This window comes from Tauraco erythrolophus, chromosome 8 (genome assembly GCF_009769465.1).
Source record: "Tauraco erythrolophus isolate bTauEry1 chromosome 8, bTauEry1.pri, whole genome shotgun sequence".
NCBI classification, from domain to species: Eukaryota; Metazoa; Chordata; class Aves; order Musophagiformes; family Musophagidae; genus Tauraco; species Tauraco erythrolophus.
Window position 1 is genome coordinate 34455502 of NC_141472.1, and position 6815 is coordinate 34462316.

The window sequence follows — 6815 nt, forward strand, 5'->3', positions numbered from 1 at the left end:
AGTCCAAGAGTTACTGCAGCTGTGACAGGACATCCATGGGTCCTGTCCTTGCAAGCTGGTAGCCACAGAAGTCTTGAGTGTGCAGATATCCAGATCGTGCGACAGTCATTCTTGGTCTCCTACAACTGGTAACGACCCTGGCTTCAGAGCAATGGCAGCCGGCTGGAGGCATTAAAAACGCTTCAGGCAAGTGCACACTTTTGCTTATTGAATGGTGTGGACTGAGCTCGGTCTTGCTGCTTGGCACCCGATCCTCCTTCCCGGGCTTCCTCTGTGTAGTACCACTCGGCACAGATTTGCAAATGATTAATGAGTCATGCAACAATGCCCAGTAGACAGCTTTGCTACTTTTCGTATTTTCAGGACATTGACTTTTTCCTACTACCTTTCCTGTTGAGTTAAACAGGCGCACCTTTGCATGTTTTCTCAGCTACTTCCCTTTGCTTCTTGCTGCTACCTCTGCTGATTTGCAGTGCTTTAATGGTTAGGTTTGCACCTCATCTGATACGCAATAGCAGCATTTCCTGTGGCGGTGAATGTACAGTATTTTTTTTATATTCCTGAAGAAATATGCTTTGAAATAAAGAGGAGACCTTTTCTACACTGTTGTCGATAATGCACAACAAAGGATTCTTTGTTGCTTTACAGGAGGACTTGCATAGGACAGCACTGTCCACTGGTCAGTGGAAACAAAAATATTTTTGTCGTAATGCTTTGTATCTTGGAAGGAAACAAGAGAAGTCACATTGGGAATGCAAAAAAAATGCAGCGAAAAGCCAAGACCTATTGCCATAAGCTGTCTTTGTCTGCAGAGAAAGCCACCAGATGTCAGCACAGCCTGTTCTTTCATTCTTCAGAACCTGTGTAAGCCAAGAAATATGTAATGTTTATGAAAAATGCTTATCTGTGAATTGGTTTAGCCTGCAAAGTCTGTACTAGGGTTCTAGTGATGAAAGCTGAATCCTGCCTTGCAGAAAGTATTTCTTTTTATATTAAAATCAAAAAGCGGCAAATTGAACTCGTATCAGTGCTTAAATTCCTCTTGTTAGAGAGCATTCTTTGCAGAGCCAGTTCCAGCCTATCTAAATCTTTGCATGCTATGAGGAGGCATTTGCAGAACATTCATTTGAAGAATTGTCTGGAGAAGATCGGTGCTAATTTGCTGAGGTTTTGGAAAGTAGACTTTAAGTATGCCTTTTTTTTTTAAAACACAAGGAAAACCACCCAGAACAGATGTACATGCAAAGCAGAGCAAAACATCTTCAGCAACACACCTTAAACACACAATAAATGTGTCCTGCATGCTTCTGGCCCTGAGCTCCTGCCATTTCTTCTTTGTAGTGCAAGGGCTGAGGAGAACCTGGTGCTGCATTCTGAGCTGTGGTGGGCCGAGGTGGGATGTGAGTTTTGGAGCCCAAACCCAAGCACTGTGCACAGCTTTATGCTGTCAGTGACTGAAGCGTGCATAGATGCTGCCTGGTAAAAGGGTAAATTTGAACTGTTGCACAGGGACAAGGCGCGACGGAGCTTTCTGCTGAGATTTCTGTCACTTTTCGTGCAGCAGCTTGCGCATGCCAGGGGGGCTATGGAAGTTAAGTGACAGGTAGAGCCTGCATGACCTAAATTCTCCCTTCCTTCTGTTTTGGCTTTTCTTCTAGCCTTGTAACACCGATGTCATGTTAGGGATTTACCACAGCTTGTTGTGTATGAGAACTGCTTTTATTGATTCCCAACTATCACTATAACCCTCAAACACTGTTCACAGTCTAGAGGTGATGCATGGGAGATTGCAGCTGTGCAGTCTTGTGTTGTCTGCAAGGGAAGACTACTGTGTGCATGGGTGCAGCCAGCATGCTGGTGCAGGTTGTTTGGGAGGTGTTATTCTTGCTTCTTTCTGCATGGCATCCAGTTCTACTTTGCTGGGGGTGAGGACCTTGTCTTGAAGCATGTGTGGCAGATGGCTGAGAGGAGAAGTGGGTGTTTGGGCTGGTGATGCAGTGGGGAAGAGGATGGGGCACAGAGCTTTCATCTTCCTGTAGATAGGATAGTTTTGATCAGATATGGGTTGTACTGTTTGTTTGATAGTATCCTCTCTCTGATAGCAATAGATTCTTTTCTTTGTAGTGGGCCAAAAGCAGCTAGCCAAAAGAGTGGGAGTTTCAATGGGTAGTGAATACATTCAAGAGCTCAGTATGACAGATTAATATCAAGCATTTACCTTTGTATGTCCATTTCTGCTCTCTGGCCGGTGACTTAGTGTTGTGTACCAGAAATTTCAGCAAGTACTGTAAGAACTGCTGTCTGCTCGCATTCCACGTCTTGGGAAAGTTTAATTCTGCTTTCTAACCTGATGCCCAGGGAACGTATTCTTTAAGGCCCGTTTAGGAAGCCTCTGTTCTTCAGTGAACTGAGTTTTTTTAAAATGGAAGGTGTGGTATCGATCTGTTTTTCACATTACTTCGAGGTCTCAGGTTTGGCTCTACGCATGTATTTGTGTCCATGCAACTGGAGGACATCAGTTGGTTTTAGAGTCAAAGGAGCAATTTAGAAATAAAAGCCTTAAAACCTGGCAGTATCATGGCCGTTTCTTCATGCTACTCCCCTGCCTTCTCCCTCCCAAATCAGATAAACCTGGTTTTACAGAATGCAGACTCAAATCTTGCACAGCAACTTTGTTTTCTAGAGCACTGAATGAGACAGCTCTTACATGCAGACATCTGACTGTAGATAGCTCTAAGCCAGTGGGCTGGCATGCAGCAGCAGCAGCTGAAGCTAGCTAATTGCAGATCAGATATGGGAAACTAATAACGAGAGTAACTAACCAGCTGAACAGCAGCTGTAGTGGATCCTCCAGTGCTGAGCTTTCTAAATCTAAAGCAGATTATCTTTCTAGTACTGCACATTATCTTTCTAGTACTGCAGTAGTGCCACTTTAAGTCTTTGAAAGGTTCCAGTAATACTATGGCTTGTAATACGTGATCCTCCTGACTGGCCACGCACAATGGTTGTTTATAGTCTTTGATTATGAAAGTCCTGCACACGATCTGCTAACAAGAGCTGTCCCTAATCATAGATGGTATCTTCCTGCTGTATATTGTATGCTCAGCTTTAAAGTGAGCATGATTCTGACTTGTGCTAAAAAAACTGCATGCAGAAATTCTGCAAAACTGATGCTGCTTATTAAGGCACAATAAACAGGTAAAAGAAAACTGTCCTAGTGTAACAAATCTCGTTCTTCAAACCTGAGGCACAGTGTGCAGATCCCACTAGCTCAGTGCGTGACATTTTGAGCGTGCAGATAACACCAGACTTTTGTTGCTGATTGTAGCAGGTCAAGCAGCTGCACTGGTGATCTTGGAGAGACTGGAGGAAATACATTGCACAGAGGTGCTGAAGCAAGTGCATTCCCCTAAAGATTTAATTGTAGTTTGATATACCCCTTCGTAAGTAAATCCCTGAAGAGCAAGAAAGCAATTGCACTGTTAAAAGCCTTGTATTATAAAACAGAAGGAGTGAGAGAACTGTACCTGCAGAGGTTAATCTTCAGCACAGGAATTTAAATGAACTCATTAAAATCAACTTACAAATTAGCTCATTAAAATGCAATACTGCAGATCCAGAAGTTGGTTGATCTGGCATGCCACTTCTATGAAGTGGCTTAAGAAATGGAGAACAAATTGGTAGTATTGAAACTCCCTTTTTCTTTCCAGTCCCATAAACCCTCATTTGTAACTCCCTCTTCCTTGAAGAGCACTTTTTGTTTAGTGAATTAAGCTCGTTTGATCCTATGCTACAACTGCTGTGTAATATCACTAGCCTCTTGTAATGAAAGTATGTCTGTACACACTTGTGCCCTCCCACACGCACAGGGACTCTGTAACAGAGGCTCCAGTGCACTGGGTCACAGCAATGATCGTTTTCACTTATTATCTTGATAATGAGACTCTACCAGCTGCTGGCTTTAGTGAGGTTTATTTCCTGGTGGTTAAATTCTGGATAATCACACTGCTCTCTACTACTGCCGTTAAAATAATAGTATTGTTTAGGGAGAGGAGGGAGGAAAAAAGACCCAAACGAGTTCTGATATAATTATATAGACTTGTTCAGAATATCTTTTATGTAACTGCTGATGCCAGTGATTAAAACTGGCTGTAATCTTACAGCTTTTCAGTTGGTTCTTACATATCCCAGAGGCACAGAGTAGGCAATACAGAAAATAAAAATATAAAGAATTTACATTCCAGCTGTATATTCTACAATAATATATATATTTATGTGTGTCCATATATACAGAGAGAGAAACTCCAAATACAAAACCAGTTAGTTGGCAAATTTTAAGCTAACCTCACTAAACCCCTTATCCGCATCAAAAAATGCATAGGGAAAGAGAATTGAAAAATTTCTCAAACTACTTTTCAGGGTTCTAGAATCAGAAGAAATCAAACTGTTGCATCACAGGTTTTGAGGAAGAGACGCCTACAGAGGGCACTATTTGAAATGCTGTTCTGCATTTACAGGAATAGGTTTAAGTCTTTAAAGGGGATGGTGACTGGCTGGACAGTATTTTGGCACAGGCATTACCTGAGGCACTTGACTAGCCTTTTTTTAGATGCTGTGGAGCTGCAGTAGCTGTGGGGATTTTGAACTGTCTCGTCTGTCCATCTGGGCTTGCGTCCATCTGAAAAGCACCGTGCTGACTCACTAACGGAGCCAGCTCCTCAGGTAGGTCCGGGTGCCTGACACGGCTTCTGCTTATGAAAACTGTCCCTTTGCCATGGATAGGAAAGAGTATGTGGGTGTGAAGGTCTTGTAAACAAAGCAAAGGTGCAAAACTCACTTCTGCTGGGTAGAAAGGTGAGTCTCTAACCTTGCAGCAACTCACAATAAAACCACACCTTTCCCCTTGAAGACAAAGCTTTGCAAGCCTTCTTTCCCTGCCTCCTAATCCTTTCTTCTTTTCTTTTTGCCACCAGGCAATAGTCTGGCCTGACCTAAAGATGTGAAAAGAAGCTTAGGTGGGAAAAAGAGGCATTGAAATACAGTATTGTAACCAGAAAATGTAAACCGGTGCTTTTATGTTGACTTTGCTTGATGATGAAATGGAAGAGAAGACTAAAAGAACAGGCTTGCTGAATCCAGTTTTCCCTCAAGGATGAGTTAAATGGGAGTGGGCGGAATTATACTCAGGTGAAACTGTCTCAAATCCATGTAGAAACTTAACCCATCATTCAAACACAAATAAATAGTGCCATGTAATTAATCTGCTTGGTGAGTGATTTGATGAGGTGCTGATCTGGGTTTGGTTGTGGAGGTGGATGGGGAAACCTGAATAACCACAGCTTTCTGAAGGGGACAGTGGGAAAGAATGGTACCATCCTTATGCTGGCTAAATAAATAATCGGCTGATTTTATTTATTTATGTATTTATAAAACCTGGGCATTTCCCGTATGCCGATTTCTTTCTATTCAGTGAAAAGAAGTGGCATTTGGAGACTTCACCGTAAGCCTTAGGCAAGAACTGAAGTCCCTCAGTATCATCACTGGCACTGTGTGTTAATATTTGGAGAATACTACTCGCTGTAGTTATTTGAGCTAAACAGGGAATTCTTAAGATCCTCTGTCCGTGTAGAAATCATCCAGGCTACAGAAGCAATGTTGTCTTGTAGAAGGGCTTATGAGCCCCACAGATGATAACTTCCCCCTTGCCCCTGTTTGTATCAACTGGTCTAATGACGAGTGCTTTCTTGTCCCACAGACCATACCTCAGCTGTCATGTTTCAAAGCAATACTGAACACTGAGTCATGTCTTTTACTTAACGGCAGGAAAATGAGGCTTTTCCAGCCGTGTCCTTGTATCTCCGTGTCTGACCTTGCAGAGGTAGTTGTCTTGTGTCATCCCACTTGCTTGCTTTTAAATGAGCTTTTGTGAATGGCTGTCCATTCTCCATTTGGTGATTTGGATGTCCAAAACCTAAAGAATTCTTCTGATAGAGAACAAGAGCTTGGAGGGATAGAAAGTGACAGGTGGGAAATGAAATTAGGACAGAATTCTTCATTGCCCTGTACTTTGTCCAAAGTGGGTGTGAAGTCAGAAGAGCATTTGATACCTGCTTTGCCATCTACCAAGTGACTTTTTAAGGTGCAAGGCAATGAAGGACTGTGCTCAAAGTGTACAACTGCTGTATTTTCATGTTGTGGTCAAGACTCACTGATCCCTTTGCAAGACCATTTGAAGATCTTATCATTGCTAGTGAAACCAGTGGGTTCAGAGCTGCTGTTTTGTCTGCGTAAGTGGGCATGTTCAGGTGACAATGATTTCTAAAAGCTTCGCCCTGTTATTTGATGTAAGGCCAGCTGGAAGGCCTTGCTTTTCTCCATGTAATTTTGTGAAGCAGCAGGTCTTTCTGATAATTATCTTCGCTCTATTTCCATCAAATACTGCCTAAAACTTTGGCTTAGTAAAACAGAGAACATGCAGCAGCAGCAGCAGTTGTCGTCTCAGAGAGAGCAGTGCAGACCAGATGTGTGATGTTAGGGACATCTCTCTCTTCAAATGCTTTTATACTGCTGGAAAAGATGCTTTATTTCTGTAGCGCTTAAACATGCACCAGGCACAGCGTACAGGACCAGAAGCACTGTCTGTATTTGAGAGAAGGGGGATACTTGGACTGTCAGGTTTGGATGCTTTTAGTAAAATCTGCAGATGCTACATAACATGGATATTGCTGTTCCTACTTGTCCACAGAATTCATTGAGGAGACCAAAACCAGAGACAACTCATCTTTCTAAATCTCACTGCCTTGATTGATCCAGAC